Source organism: Meleagris gallopavo, chromosome 16, assembly GCF_000146605.3.
Source record: "Meleagris gallopavo isolate NT-WF06-2002-E0010 breed Aviagen turkey brand Nicholas breeding stock chromosome 16, Turkey_5.1, whole genome shotgun sequence".
NCBI lineage: Eukaryota > Metazoa > Chordata > Aves > Galliformes > Phasianidae > Meleagris > Meleagris gallopavo.
In genome coordinates, this window is record NC_015026.2 from 13,601,320 (window position 1) to 13,617,489 (window position 16,170).

The 16,170-nt window shown below is 48.7% G+C and overlaps 1 protein-coding gene and 1 long non-coding RNA gene across 2 annotated transcripts in view; both read right to left on the reverse strand.

Annotated features, from left to right (window-relative positions):
* The window catches only part of LOC109370169 (zinc finger CCCH domain-containing protein 11A-like), a 129,935-nt gene extending 128,969 nt beyond the window's left edge, over nucleotides 1-966 (reverse strand). Inside the window, exon 1 of the mRNA XM_019620588.2 lies at nucleotides 881-966. The gene's annotated coding sequence lies outside the window, so the exon portion shown is untranslated. The remainder of the gene's footprint in view (nucleotides 1-880) is intronic.
* A 5,436-nt stretch (nucleotides 967-6,402) lies between these two features.
* On the reverse strand, nucleotides 6,403-10,184 carry LOC116217229. Its single transcript, XR_004161461.1, has 2 exons — nucleotides 10,101-10,184; nucleotides 6,403-6,584 (listed from the first exon to the last, which is right to left on the reverse strand). It is a non-coding gene; the product is annotated as an uncharacterized LOC116217229 (long non-coding RNA).
* Nucleotides 10,185-16,170: the final 5,986 nt, after the last annotated feature.

Genomic DNA, 16,170 nt, shown 5'->3' on the forward strand with positions numbered 1-16,170 from the left:
TCACTGGTGCAGCCACGGCCCCAAACACCGTGCTTGTGGTGTCACTGTGTTTGTGATGTCACAGTGCTTGTGATGTCACAGTGCTTGTGGTGTCACCGTGTTTGTGATGTCACAGTGCTTGTGATGTCACTGTGTTTGTGATGTCACAATGCTTGTGATGTCACAGTGCTTGTGATGTCACTGTGCTTGTGATGTCACCAGACTGACCATGTCCCCAGCTGAGCACCTGGCTCTCCACCATGACTTCAGTGGGGTTTTGTTAAAAATATGCTGCATACAGCACAGCCAGCGCTCCATGGGTCAATAAAGCACAAATTGCAGTGCATGAAGTCTGTGCTCTTCTTCCTTTGTCATGTCTGAGAGGAAGGCTGGGGCCCAGCAGCCATTTTGCCAGGGCTGTAGTGGCAATGCTCAGTCACAGCTTGAAGCAGTGATTGAGCACCTGGTGGGAAGGCAGGGCCAACCCAGGGCAGCTCGGGCGCACGCAAACCCTTCCCAGACATCAGTGGAGGGTTGGCAGTGGTGGCAAGGGTGCTGTCTGTAGATCCCTGCCTTCCTGAGGCCTTCCAAGGCTCAGCAGCTTTTTTCCTTTCTTTCTGTGACCCCAACTGCTGCACTTGGGCAAATCCTCACTTGCTGCAGCCTAGGACTTTGCCACCCTGTTATTACTGCTGTGCTTTCCATTGCACTGTAGCATTACACAGGGGAGCGACGACAATTCGTCATCCTCACCGAAACGTGTGACAGAATCTCTCAGAGAATCAGTTTCCCCTGGAAGCAGCCATTGGGAAGGGCCTCGTTTGAGCTGGGAGCTCCTCCCCAGCCCAGCTTTTCTGCTGAGACTCCTTCCAGCAACCCCGCAGCACCAAGCCCAGCTCACCTCTTTGTCCAGGTCAGTCTGGGCTGTGCCCAGGTCACACACACGCCGCAGCGGTGCTTCTGAGAGCTCTCCAAGGATGATCCTTCCAAGGAATGCTCAGAGCTCAGTCTCTGTGTGCAGCACGCTCACCAGAGCACCAGCTCTGCTCACCAGCTGAGGGCCAAACCCTCCCACCCCAGCAATGATGTGACCTCAGCACGGTTCCGCATCACTTCTGCGCTTTCATTATAAGCAAAGGAAGCGGACACCTCCTAGATCCAAATTCTAAGAGACCGACACAAGGGGCACCCAGTGGGGTTATCTGAAGTAAGACAACAGAGAAATTAAGGTGACTCTTGGGCAGCCATCTCGGGTTGCCCTCTCGCTCGGCTCCACATGATTGCACCCAGGAGATGTTGCCTCCAGCTTGAAGGCTGGAAGGATTTGGGCTCCCGAACAATCAGCAAGCTTTGGGAGGAGCCAGCCCTCTGGTTTTTACGAGGACAGACACGCCCTACTTGGGAAGCCAGCCCGGCGAAGGCAGAACAGCTCTGGTTGTGGGCTGCAGCACTGCACTGCCAGGCGCCGCTCAAACACCCGGGCTGCATTTCCTCCTGGGCTCCTGTGCATGCTCTGACTCTCCTGCAGGTTTCTGCAGGTTTTGTGGCTTCCTGCTGGGGAGCTCCTCACGTTCTTCTGCAACTGTCCCCTGACATCATTACTGCCGCCTCTGGTAGCACACCAGGAGATGCCTCAGAGTTCATTAGCCTGGACTTCCTGCCTCCCATCAGCAGCTGCTCCTGCACCGACCTTCATTCACAGTGGGAGAGCGGCCACTTCCAGCACGAGCTGCCCTGCAAGGCAGAGCAAGGAAACGTGGGATTAGCACAAACATGGAAGCCCGAGGCTGTGTCACCACCACCTATTGCAGTCTTGGGAAGTCAGCTGCAACCCTCCAGCCTTTGTCTGAATTAAAACGGGCACCTTAAATTAAGTGGGACCTCTGGACTGAAAAATCGCCGCAATCAGAAATAGACACTGAAATCGTTTGCTGGAGTTCAAATTTGAATTCTTGTGCTTTTTGGAAAATATGGACTTGGAATTGAAGGATACAAGAAAAATGCTATCTTCTTCACTGCAGGTGGTAAGGGTTGTAAGTCGAACTCTAAAAAGAGAAAGTTTTCCTTCTCCTTATAAGGCACAAAGTGATGGGATGATTTCCCATGGCTGCAGAAAGCCTGATCTGCTCTGCCACAGGTGGCTGAGTGAAACAAAAGCTGTGCTGCCCATTCAGAAGCACATGGGGCATGGGCATGGAACAGTTACACACCAGCACGTGAGATGTAAACATTCCTTGGGCACTTTTCCCATCGTAAGAGACTTCTTCCCTTTTCTCTGTCATGCCATGTCCCTACCTGCTCCACAAGGCTGTATGACAGTCAGCACAGAAACGATGCAAACGTTCTTTTGTCATGACGGTAGTTTTCAACAGATGCAAATCATGAGCTGTGTGGGCTCCTGGGTGACACAGTCATTTCCAAGATTTCCAAGCCATTGCTTCCTAGGGGCAAATAAAGGGAAACACTTGAATGAAATTTCATGCAGAGATTGCACATCTTACCAATCTTTTGCACAAACCAGAATGAGAAAACAGGAGATATGTGCAGCTGCATCAACACCTCAGCTGATGAAAGAATGTAGAGACAGATGTCAAACATTGTTCTAACACAATGAGGGAAGCTTTTTTTTTTTTACAAAATATTTAAAACAAAAAACAAACCCCCGGTTCCTTTTTGGGTGCCAGGATCCCACCCAGAATTCTGTCCCCCTTGGAATGTTGATTTCTCTCCCTGTTTTCCTGAGTTCTTGGGGCATTCAATGGGCTTCATGTCCCACCCACCACCCTTCTGAAGACCATTTGATTGCTTTACTCAGTACTCCCCCTCTTCCCTTATTCATCCAAGGGCTACTCACCAGCACCTGCCCAGGCTCCAGCTCCTTCACCGTGTGGAAGACATGGACTTTGGCACCAATTACACTACCAGGGCTGCCCTGGATAAGGATACAGAAGAATCTGGGGCTCCTGTTTCTGAAGCAGTGTTCAGCCAAAAGGTAGAGGCAGAAGCCTGAGAAATCATGCTGGAGGTGGTCAAAGGTGCAGCCATGGCCTATACCCAGGTGGCACTGGAGAGGAATTATTTGGGGATGAGATTGGGGTTGGGGACAGGGTTCGGGATGGTGGCACACGGCTCCTGTGGGTGTTTGGATGAGCAGGACAGGGCTGGGGGAAAAGAAGGAGCAGTAGTTAGATTAGTGGCCCTTCTGGAAGGGTTCCACAGCCCTCCAACCATCCTCCATTTCTCCATCCCTTCAACCCTATTCACTCACTTCTCCATCTCTTCATCCATTCATTTATTCCTTCCTCCTTCCCTCACTCACTACCTTCAACCATTTTTTAATCCCTTTCTCCCTTCATCACCCTTCTCCAGCCCTCTTTCCTTATTTCCATTGCTCCCTATCCCCATCCCCTCCTTGTCCTAATCCTATCTCCAGACACCACAGCTGTGCTCCCCATCCCATCCCCAATCCTATGTCATCCTGTCCTGTCAGCAGTTTATGGGCTGATTCATCCAATTTCCCACCCAACCCCACCTCCAGACCCCAGAACTGTGCACCCAATCCCATTCCCATCCTTCAATCACAGTGCTTTGTCCCCCTGTTCTCAGGATGGACACAGATCCCACAGAGCTGTTCCTGCAGCTCCGTCGCCGCGGTCACTGTCACAGCACTGTCACCAGTGAAGGCCGCGTGCACCCCCAGTAGCAGCACCATCCTTTGCTGTCCCCCCTTTGCTCCATGCGCACTCAGCCCCCTGACATCAGCAGGAGCAGGGGGACAGAGCACCCAGCCTCCTGGAGGGGTGGCATCAGCGGGTCAGTGCAATAGGGACACTTCTTGGAAATGAGGCGGAGTGGACATGGGACAGGGAAATCTAGGATCCCTGAGTTCACAACTCAAATATGGGGTCATGGGGTTGTAGATGGCATGGGGAGATCCAGGATGCCCCTGTTATGGGAACTCAGGACTGGAAATACGACGGGGATATCCCAGACAGCTGGTTCCACCACTAAGCTATGGGGACTGGGGCTGGAAATGGGATGATCCCAGACACCTGGTCTACCACCAAGTTGGAGTTCTAGAATTTGGGAGGCCCCATACCCTGGATCCTCTGGAATACCCCGCTCCGCTCACACACCTCAGTGCTCAGCTCCTTCCCCTTGCCATTTTCTCCTCTCCTCAGACCAGAGCGACTTCATAGCCACTGCCCTGGAGCACAGGGTAAACAAAGGACACAGCAGGTCCTGTGCCATATCAGCCACTCACTGTGACATTGAGGAAAGACTTCTGGGTACCATAGGTGCTCACCAGTATTTAGGTGCATGGTCGTCCCAACGTGTGCCCTTCCCATCAAACGCTCAGTAATGCCAGTGCCTCAGGACCTGGCAGATGAGCAGAAGGTGGTAGGCACATCTCAGAGTGAGTGGATGGTATTCTAAATGTGGCCTCAACCAGGGCAGAGCAGAGGGGGAGGATCCCCTCCATCACCCTGCTAAGTCTGTCTGAGAGGCGGCTGTTATGCAGGGGGACTTATTTTTTGTCATCAGCTTTCTAAGTTTTTAGATGGTCTTCACCATTCCCTTCAGTATAAGTAAAATCATTCTGAGTGTTATGTATTTTTTATTGTCTTGGCCAGTATAGTAAAGGTTTGATTTAAGAGAAATAACAAATCCCAAGGAGAAGTGATCTTTCACAGGTAACTTGCTTACTTCTTGGCTCCTTGTCTCAGTGATCTTTGTCTTCCTCTGTTATGCTGGAGAAAGGTGAGATCTAAGCAGCAGCAGATGGGTATGATACAAGGTGCAGTCAGAATGTGGACTGTTGTATGGCCATGGCTTCTGGCCATTCTTACCTCCTGCTGTTTTCCTGTGATGATGGTTTATGGCATATGTTAGTCGTGTGGGATTTCAGGGACTGAACTTGACGATAAAGTAATGTCGCCTTATTCTGCTGTTCTACATGTTCTTTGTCTTTCTTGTTTTCATTATTGTCATATTTCCTCCAACTTGTACCCAGCACTATCAAATGGAAATGCTGCTGAGTCCATGCAATTTCCCCTCTGACTGGAGAAGGGGAAACATAGCCCCCATTATCAAGAAGCGAAAAAAAAAGATCTAGGGAACTACAGTCAGTCTCACCTCTGTGCCTGACAAGGTCACGGAGCAGATCCTCCTGGAGGCCCCGCTGAGGGGCATGGAAAATAAAGAGGAGGTGATTGGTTGTAACCAATGTGGCTTTGCCAAGAGGAAATCGTGCCAGACAAACTTGTCAGTCTTTTAATGACAGAGTTACAGCATCAGTGCGTAAAGGAAGAGCAACTGACATCATCTGCTTAGACCTGTGCAAATCATTTGGCACTGTTCTGCACGACAGCCTGGTCACCAAATTGGAGACAAATGGATGTGATGGAAGCACTACTGGCTGGATATGGCATTGGCTGGATGGTTGCACTCAGAGAGTTGTGGTCGATTGCTCAATGTCTAAGTGGAGACTGGTGATGAGTGATGTTCCTCAGGGACTTAATCTCTTCATAGGCAACATGGACAGTGGGACTGAGTGCACATTCAGCAGATTCACAGATGACACCGGGCTGAGTGGTACAGTTGACATGCTAGAGGGAAAGGATGCTACCCAGAGCAATCTAGATAGGCTTGAGAGGTGTGCCCATGCCAACCTCGTGAAGTTCAACAAGGCCAAGTGCAAGGTCAGATACATGTTGGGCAGAGAAGGGCTTGAGAGCAGCCCTGGGGAGAATTTGGGAGTGCCAGTGGATGAAACACTCAGCATGAGCCAACGATATGTGCTTGCAGCCCAGGAGGCCAAACATATTCCGGTCTGCATCAAGAGAAGTGTGACTAGCAGGGAGAGGGAGGTGATTCTGTCCCTTTGTTCTGCTCTTGTGAGATCCCACCTGAAGTTCTGCATCCAGTTCTGGAGCCCCCAACACAGGAAGGGCATAGAGCTGTTGGAGCAGATCCAGAGCAGAGCACAGAGATGATCAGAGGATGGAGCACCTCCCCTATGAGGACAGGCTGAGAGAGCTGGGGTTTTTCAGCCTGGAAAAGAGAAGGCTCTGGGGGGACCTGATAGCGGCCTTCCAGGACATGAAGGGGCCTACAGGAAAGCTGGGAAGGGACTTTTTATAAGGGCAGGTAGCAACAGGACCAGGGGAAATAGTTTTCAACTAGAAGAGGGTAGATTTAGATTAGATATTAGGAAGAAATTATTAACTGTAAGGGTGGTGAGACACTGAAACAGGTTGCCCAGCAAGGTTATGGATGACCCCTGCCTGGAAGAACTCAACCAGGCTGGATGGGGCTGTGAGCAACCTGGGCTATGGGAGCAGGGGGTTGGAACAAGATAATCTTAAAGGTCCCTTCCAACCCAAACAATTCTATGATATCTTTGTACAAACACGCAGAAAGGGAATTACATGAAATTTTAATATAAACACACTTTTAGTGCCTGTGTCACACTTGTGGTCAACTACAGAAATCAAGTATAAATCTTCAGAACCATCCATTAGAAGTCTCAGTAGAAGTCAAATGGTTGATTTCAGGGCAGGTACTCAGCTCCTCAGTGCAAGAAGCATCATAGGGTCCTCCTGCTGAAGGCAGTATTACTCAGTAAGATTTAAAACAATAACTCAGTGATCAAACTGCATGACTTTGGAAAGGCCAAAAGCATCAACTTTAGCCAAAATCTGAGAAACTGCATCCATGAAAAATAGTTTAAGATTTTGCTTTCATGCATCCAAAAATAAAATATTTCCATTGAATTTCAGTGTCCTGCTTTTAACCTGAGGAAAAACTCATTTCTTCAGCATTTTAAAGAGGAACCAACTTTTTATTTTACGTTAAAACATCTGACCCTCACCTATTTTTTGTGCATTTCAGAACATAAACTTTTAGCAAGCAAAGTAGCCATCTCCTGTTGCCAGTCACCAGCTTTCCCCTTTTGCAACTCAAACCCCACTTGCTTACTCAACACCACTCTCAAATTTTGCTGTGGGATCTTTAAACTTGTGCTTGGGTGTTTTATTTTAATATCTCTACTTACCACCTTCCTCTCCTTTCTCGTGTAATCAATACCATTAGATCAAAGCACTGCTGTGAAATCAAAAGCTAGCTGTTTTGGAAGCCTTCTCAGCAATCTCTGTCAGCTCCCCTAGTTCTGGGAAAGTAAAGCTAGGTCAAGTCAACAGCACAGCTTGTTACAGCACAAAGCTCCCATCTCTGATGATAAACAAGCTATTTACATGCTTTTTCCCCTCTTACAGTCTCATGCTGTCCAGCCAAACACAACACTATGAGGAATAAAACAAAGCCATGCTTCATCCTGTTGGCTGAAGACCTTTATCTTCCAACAGAGACAAACAACAGGCAAATGAAAGTCACACACTCACTTAACAAAACAGTGGTTAAACACAGATTCTGTTGCTTTGTTTTTGTTATGTGTTTTTTTCTCCCCACTTGGGTACACAAATCCAATTGCCAGACTAGAGAAGAACAAGCATGTCTATGCAGAGCTGTGTGCAGCACTGGACCAGTACTTGCAGGGCAAGCCCAGCTGGAGGCCTCTGGCTCAAAATTAGAAATGGAACAGTTCCATTTACTAAAACAGGAAGTTTCAAAGCTTTTGAAGTTCTACGTTACATAGGGGGCCTGCTAGTTAAATGCAATGCTACTTGCTTAAATATCTGCAAAATCAAGCATCTTACAGTCACTTAATGATCCTGATCTATCAGTTTGTGGCAACCCAGCTTGTGCTCTCCCATAGAGTTCGGGGTCCTACGTTACAGCTGCAATCAGCGTAAGTTTGGCATACTGTAGCAATTGAACAGATCAATACAGTGGGAAAGGTGTTACAACAGAGGTGTGATGACAAAAGGACCAGCATGATAGAAAGGTGCTATAAAGGAAAGGAAGAAGATTGCTCACTCATACCAGAATATTCCAGGTTCACAGGAGAAAGCTTCAACAAGGAGGGATCAGCAGGAACAGATCCTTTCCCAGTGGCAGTCAGCCCTTAAATGGGGTCTAAGAGAAGTGCAGCCAGGCTCCATCCCTTCCAGTCACACAGCTGAATTGCCTTCACCTGGGCTGCCAGGGCTGACCAGGTCCTTTCCCCAGGTCTCAGTCAGTTCAGGCTGAGACCCAACAGTTCCCATACACGTACACAGGCCAACAAACACCTCAGGTCTGAGGATTCTACAGCAACAGCCTGCATGTACACATCTAACGTAAGCCTGAAACTTTCTGCATGTGCAACACTCATTTGGATATCATTCTTTAAAGTCACAAAATTTGTGAAACAAAACTAGTATTTGTAAAACTAGCTTTTAATTTTCTTCTTGTTCAGTTTCTTCATTTTCCATCAGTAAGATGAAAAGGGCCTTTTATTCCTCCCTGCTGCAATATAAAACTCAGAGGAGACCAGAAACCAGCAGCCTGGACAAATGCAGCCCTCTGTGGCCAGGACTGTCAGAAACATCAGATGATGTTCTCCAAACCCCCTTTGAACACCAACCAGATTTGCAGCCTGATCCTGAACTTTAACAAAATAAAATTCCTATGTACCAAGGAGCACTTGGGAAGACCACCAAATGGCCAAGGGGAGGGGAGAAAAGAAAGAGGCCATTTTCTCACAGCTGTATTTCATAGGTAGCTTTTCAAATCATAATTTGATAAACAACCACACTGGTCTGGCCGTGTCTCATATCACTGAGAGTGACTTTCAGATGTCACCTCATTGCAGAGAGCCGCTTGCAAGTAGTGCTCCTAGGGCACAGGAATGGTGTTCCTCTATATGTCACCCTGAAATAATGCAACAGCTCAGTCTGCAGCACAACAGAACCACCAGCACACACAGACAGTGCTCCCAGCAGGGAGCTCCCAGGCACCAGGGGGTGGGAGCTGAGCTGTGGATAGGAGAGCTGGGTCCCCCAGGCAACTCCCGCAACAATTTCCCACAGAGCCCCTGGGTGCTGGACCAGCATGGGGACCACACATTTCCCATTCACTCTGCTAAGTCCTGGGCAGATACCTAAAGAGGAAAAGCATCATGCTCCTCACTTCTGCTGTTTCATTGTGGCAAATGAGGATCAGGACCTGCCACGTTCAGGGGGAGCAGAGGATGGACCCTGATGCCTGCCTGGGTTGCAGGATGAGAATTCTTGGGCCACTGCTTGTGAGTTGGGACTGTTGCTCCTGTAAAGAGATCTTGTCAAAGGAACATCTCTGGTCTACAGCTGTGTCTGAGAATGTGACAGCAGCGACATCCTGCACCAAAAAAAAGGTGGGTGGAAGGACTTGTCCAGAGTTTTGAATTAGATACTCCTAAAGTTTTCCCTTGTGGTGTGCTCCATTAAAAACAAACAAACAAACAAAAACAAAAACAAACAAACAAAAAACCTCTGGACTCTCAAACACACGGGCTTTATCGCTTTATCTCTACCCCTACCCTCTCTTCCTTTCCCCCCCCCCAAAAAAAAACAACAACAACCCAGCCACAAATTAATCAAGAAATGGACCTTTCCAAACAAACTCAAAGTCAAACTACCAGTGACTGAATGCACAGCCCTTTGCAGAACCTATTTCAAGACTTGGCTGCCAGTCAGGGATGTTCTGAGCTGCAGCCAGTTGTGCCTTTCCATGTGGCACCCTGGGCAGCCCTGAGCCCAGCTGCCTCCTCCCCACTCCTCCTGGCAGTTTCTTGATCTCTGTGCACAAGCTGTTCCTGCTGCTGGGCTGTGCTCCCTGTTTGCTCCCCGCCTGTCTCTCATATCTTCCCTCTGAATGGAGAGCACATTTGATCCAGTTTCTGCCTTAAAGAATACAAACAGATGTAGGGAGAAAAAACAGAAAAATAAAGGTTACCGTTCATCACCAAGGGCATCTCTTTCACTGCACTGCAGTCCAGTCTTACTTGTGGCATGAGATGGGGGTGACTTCTAACACAGGGGCACGGCTATTTGCCCAACAGGTGCAGCACCTCCTCCCAAGCTGTGCAGCCCAGCTTGTGTGGCTCCTCACCAGCACAGGGCAGAGCTCCTAAGGCCATCTCCAAACCGACTGTTCCATACCCCACAGATGCTGCTGTAACAGAGCTCCTCTCAACTTACCCAACAACCTTAGCCAAAAATGCTTCGCCTCTACCATACCAAGTCCCAACTACAGCTGTGTGCAGGAATCAGTTCCAAGACGTGAGCAGAAGTTTCTCATTGTGATGCAAAAATGTGAGACCCTGGGAGGGAGCCCTGCTACCTGCAGACCTGAGTTTTTGAAGTGAGGGACAGGAGCAGGACCTGCCCCTCTTACTGTGATGGCCCTGTCACCAGAAAAATTGAAGTTCACATGAACTTCGGGTGATGAAATCTTTAACACAACAGAAGGAATTTCTATCTGACCTTCAGCTCTGCTCATTGAGATACATCATCATGTTTTCACAGCTTGAGCAGTCTCTGTTTACTGGATTTGAGACATGTAATGTTTTTGCCCAAACTCCATTTCCTTCCCTCCAAAGCAGTAAGATCTGCTTATGACTCAGCCTTCAATAAAACACACAGCAAGGACCATTAAAATGAATGCGCAGTGCAGGGATAGAACTCATGCAATACATTTTGGGGCTCCAGTCCTCATTGCCCTTTATTTACCCTCAAAACCAACAAAATTTTGTCATGTCTGGGTGCAAAGTAAATCTACCAGAAAATGAGCGCTTCTAAAGGAAATCTGTCTCCAGCAATGGGGGAATATCTGCATGTGATGAACAGTGATGGATGGGGCTGAGGAGGCTGCAAGGGAATGCACTCTGCAGCCCTACAGACACTGCTCCCAAATCACCTCCTGCCCAAATACGCAGATATCACCAGCTTCAAGGAAATCAGTTCCTGAGAAGCGTGGGTGGATCACAGAGAAGGAAGCTGGGGGGATTTCTCTAGCTTTGCATTCAGAAATTTCAAAAAGAGAGCATTTCAGGCAAAGGCTGATATTCTCAATGAAATGAAAAGGCTGTGGCTGTTCACTGCCAGTGTAGGGAGCTGCCTCCAGGGTCTGCTCAGCTGCAATCCAGAGGTTTCCTGCATCTTGATGTTGAATGAATGGCCTTGAAGCGTTTTACTCCTTTACAGCAAAGCATGAGCAGTGGGGTGGAGAAGTAATCCACAGGGAGGTAAATAGCATTCTCCTTCCTGTAGCATTATCCTTTCCCCCTCCAGCAGAGGGGGAAACTGAGACTCAGCATCCTCTATTAATCCACCAGATCAAAGCCTCTCCTGAAATGCATTTGAAATCGATCCTAAATTGCTCAAAATGGCCATTTTCACCATATTCAGAGAAGTTTCAGACTTTAACTTCTGTATTTATTTATTTTGTTAAGCTGCTGCTTTTGTAAGGGACACACCCAGGTACCCCAAGACATCTGACAGTGACTGAAGACTGTTTGTGTCCAAGCACAGGAATGAAGTGAAGGGAAATAATGCTCCCAATTCACAAAAACAAGCTGTAACAAGAAATACATACATGGCCTGTCTGAGCTTATGCAGTGCCAGGGGTTTTCTCCAGACACGGTCATCGAGAAACTTCAAAGAACAAGAAATTTCCTTTTTTAAAGATGTGCACTAAGAAGCGTATGACAAAAAAGATCCAGAAAAAAGAATCTCCTCTTTAAAATTTCAGTGCAACACAAAGCAGTGAGCTTGATGGTTAGCTTAGATGTGCTTTCAGGCAGCAACACCCCAGTGTAACTCTAAGTGAGCTGAGGATAGTTACCATGAAATGTATTTGTGGCACAAGCTTCCCTTTTCTAGCAGTAACCCTGTAGAACACCAGCGATACATCTTGATTATACAAAAGAAAAACCACAAATTTTAGAAAGCTATACGGAGTAATGCTCTGTTGGAATACATGGTAGAGAAGCAGTTTTACACTTCAGCACCTGTTGTCCAGCTCAGCAACTCATTTCTGTGCCTTCAGCAGAAAAAAATCCCAGCTGCAGAGCTGGGGCGGTACATGGACCTGCTCCCAGGGCCAGGCAGGAGCAGAACCACGTCCCAGTCCCATTCCTAGCCATGAGGTCAGACTCTCCTTTATACAGGCTGAGGTTCTGGCCCAAAGAGTGGCAGAACAGGAGCTCTCAGTGCCAAGAGAGGTGAGAGGGGCTAAAAGAGCTTTGCAGAGCAATTCTTCCCCTTCCCTACAGGGTCACTCTGCTGTAAAGGCTCTTTGTGATTCCCATCCAGATACTGAGATCTGACCCTTTCCTGATATTGTGCGGCTTCCATGGACTAACACAACAAAAATCCACAGACAGAACAGCTATGTGGCTTTGGGTTTTTTGCCTGCCTCTTGATTATGGGACATGGCTTATTTTCTAACCACTGGTTGCTCTTGTTATATTTCCTGGGACTGAAAACACACTCCATTCTGGCAAGAACTCACAGACTCATAGAATCACATTTTCCTTTGCAACAAAACTCCAGGAAATCTGGATGTTTCATAAAAGAGGAAGACTTCCCAGTTTTCAGTCTAGCTCCATTCACAGAATTATGCTGTTTGCAGTTACGTAAAACAGGACCATCTCAGTGTGTAATTTCTAAAGGCAGAGCTGCATCCTTCTCTTGTCAGTCTGTCGCAGAGTTGTTTAGAGCTGCTGGCTGGGCAATGGGGGACAGACTTGGAAACAGAAGAGCCTGGGCAGCTCACAGAGAGGGGCTGCTGTTCCCCCTTCTGTCAGGATGTAAATGTTATCTGTGTGTGCTTATACGTACAGGCAGTCCACAACAGGGGGCAATATTTCTCACATAGCACACCAATAAGAAGGAAGGCCAGCAAAGCTCCTCAGCCTAGGTTCCTGACCTCTCCAGAAAAGATATGACAAAGGAAGACGTTTTTGGTGATGTGGATGAGGCATTAAGAAGATTCTTAGCTGCATTCATTAAAAAAAAAAAGAAGAAAAACCCAATATCATCTTTACATCTCAGTGTAGGTGCAAGCCGAGCATATATAAATAAAAGCACTTAGAAATGCAGCCCATTTGAAACATAAGCATATTCAAGCTGACACAGTCACACCAGCTGACACCTTTAACATTTTGAGGAGAGCAGAGAACCTGAATGCACATTTTAGGTGACTGCAACATTTTCTTTGCAGCAGCCGTAGGCAAAGCTTGTGTTTGGAGCACAAACTCCTCTGCACACATTCATGTGGTTACAACACAGCTGCTGACGATGGCCAAGACAACCTTTGTACTGAAAGCTAAGAAAACATTTCCTTAGCCCACAAAGCCACCACGCACATTAAATGGCTGCACCTTGCTTAACATCCAAAGGAATAAAGCAGTTGTTTGAATGGCTCGACCAGAACCGTAGTGAGTGATGTAAGAGAAAAACGAGAACCTGTTCTCTACTCTGTGACCATTTTGTTTTATTCCTTTACGTGAAGCAGCACAGACACCTCCCTGCAGCCACCACACTGTCTGCACCATGGCAGTGCACTGAGGCCCCATGGACACAGCGCTGCTCCATGCACAGCAATCCGGCCCTCCTGCACTCAGATGATCTCAGAAAGGAGCTCTAAGCTGCTGAGCAGAAATGCTCAGTGTTGGCAAGGATCTTCAGCTCCCCAGCAAACACAGGTTCATGGCAATAAATTCTCCGGCTGGAAACAAAAAGCCGCAAACCCTTTGTCTGATCAGATCTAATTTAACAGAATCGGTGCTTTGCTGGAGCAAAAGTCAAGAACAGACTTTTAAAAATGGAATGGTTTGTCCAGCATGAGAAGTATCTGTTCTGCTGGAGCCTCAATGTGTACTGCACACTGCCACAACACAGAGATGCTCATTTGAAAGTCTATGGCTACTTTTCCTTGTGAAGTGAGGACTTGAAGGTGTACAACCCCAACCCATGTTCCCAATAAGACAGAACATCTTGATCTGAACGGTGTATCAGTCAAATGCTGCTAGTTGCACTAGACCTTAACTTGTCTGTGCTTCTCTGCAGCATTGTGTTCCTACCTTCAAAACTGGTGTAATTTGGCTCTGTGCATTGGTGTGGCCACCAACACCTCACCTTTTGCCAGCGCTATCCATCCTGAGAGCACTTTTCTTTTGTGCCATGAATTTAAATTCTACCAGATTACCTTTCTCCTTAACGTTTTGGTAATTTTTTCTACCCCATGTGTCCATGTCCTTCCCGTCATCCTCCTCTTCCTTCGTGGCAATTTAAGACTCTTTCCATCTTTCATTTCCCCTTCTCCCCTTCTCTCCACCCACATTTGGTGACTCAGCCCTACCAAGCAGTCCAGTGCACCGTGAGGAGCAACATGCGACACCCGCAGCAGTCATAGAGAAACCCTCTCGCAGCGGCCACACAAGTCTCACTGTCTCCTTGATGCTGCCAACCAATGAGAGCTCCAGGATTTGTATCCTGCTCTGAGAAAAAGCAGGCCAAGTATTAGGCAAACTAATCACGCTGCAGGGATTTGTGTAATGACAAACACCTCTCTGCCCATGGGTCACAAACGGTGTGAAACAGTCACACAGCACCAGCTGGGGCAAATCCATCCAGCATCTCCTTCTCTTCAGTTACGTACATTACCAGGGCATCCCAGCACCCAGAAGAGGCCCCACAGCAGCTCATCCAGTGATGGAACCACTTGGGGTCTCCTTTGGTGCTGCTGGAAAGTGCTGTGTCCAGCTGGACCACGTGCAGGAGGACCAGTGCACAGCACAGCCCTGTGTCTGCCAAAGCCTCAATGTGCTCCTGCTGTGCAAACATCAGCAACACAGGCTTACTGATCACTATCATCTCCTGTTCCTATTGCTGATCTCTTAGTGAAATATTGTGTTTAAAATGCACTGACACGAGCACAGGTCCATGCTGGTAGCAGCCACAGAAGCACTCTATTGAGGTTCTGCAGAACCTGTGAGACAACAGCGGTGGAGAAATGCTGTTTGATAGCTTCTTCCCACTCCTGCAGAAAGCACAGCACCTTCCTGGCTGTCTGATGGTGAAGGAGAGAACAGAGGGCAGAAACTGCCGTTCACCCTGGGACACAACAGTAGTTCTGAAATGAGGGCGGAGGCTGTGGCAGGATGGGTTTGGCTTTTGTTGGTGGTGAGTGCCATCCACACAGGGCTGGAATGCACTTTCTCTGCTGTCAAGTGCTGCTGAAAGCACTGCTGCAGCAGAGGGAATCTGTGGATGTGCAGCATCACACAGGCTCTCTGTGTACATCCTGTCGTAACCTGGAAAACAAATACTGAAAACAAGTTAAAAGTTAGGAAATTTTGCAGCAGGTGTTGTGCAGGAGCTGGGAAAGCACATCAGTGCAGGAGCTCTGCCCACCCCCCACCCCAACTCCCAGAGCAGGGGGTGCTGAGGGCACAGCTGAGTGGATGCCTGCCAGGCAGAGGGGCTTTCCCCCTTCATAAAAGCACATTTCAGAGCACATCTTCCAAGTTAACTGCCAGAAGGAAGTAAAGCACAGGGAGCTGTGGTTTAGTCCAGCTGCAACACAAAGTAGTCTTAGAATTTCCTCGAGGATTCCGTGTTCTGTTCTTTGCATTTTCAGGGCAGTCAATGTAACAAAATGTTTCCCCAGGACAGGAATCGGGCTCATTTGCTAACGCTCCGCCGGTGACAGCTTGGGGTATCACGCTCCCTGCTCTGCCCGCAGAAGGAGAACGGGGGAGGCCACTTTCTGCACGCACCAGGGGCGCTGGGAGAGGAGCACAGAAAGGAACAACGATAAAATTTGCATTTGAGGAAAGACTCCGCTCATTGCTCCATTGTGAGCGGGCCGAAGGCTCCATCACATGAGTCCTTGTGATCCATCATCCTCCGGCGGCCCACCTCTCCGCGCCGCCGTCTGCGCCTCTGCCGTTCCGCCGCCGCCGGGCCGTCTCCGCGTCTCACCGACGGAGGCGGGGCGGGAGGTGCTGCCGCAGGGACGGCCAGCGTCTCGAGTCCAGAATCGGAACTTGGGGGAGGAGGAGGAGAAACGTGGAACTGTTCCGCTGCTGCTTTCCTGTCCGACCGCGGGGCTGCGGTGCTGCGGGACTGCCGGGCCCTCTCCTGGGCTCCGTGCTGGAGCGAATGAAGCGCGGAGCGCTCCGGACGTTCCTCCGCCGAACGCGGAGCTCCGTCCGAGAGCCGGGCGCGGGCGTTCGAGGCGGACCCGGGGAACGTCCCCGGC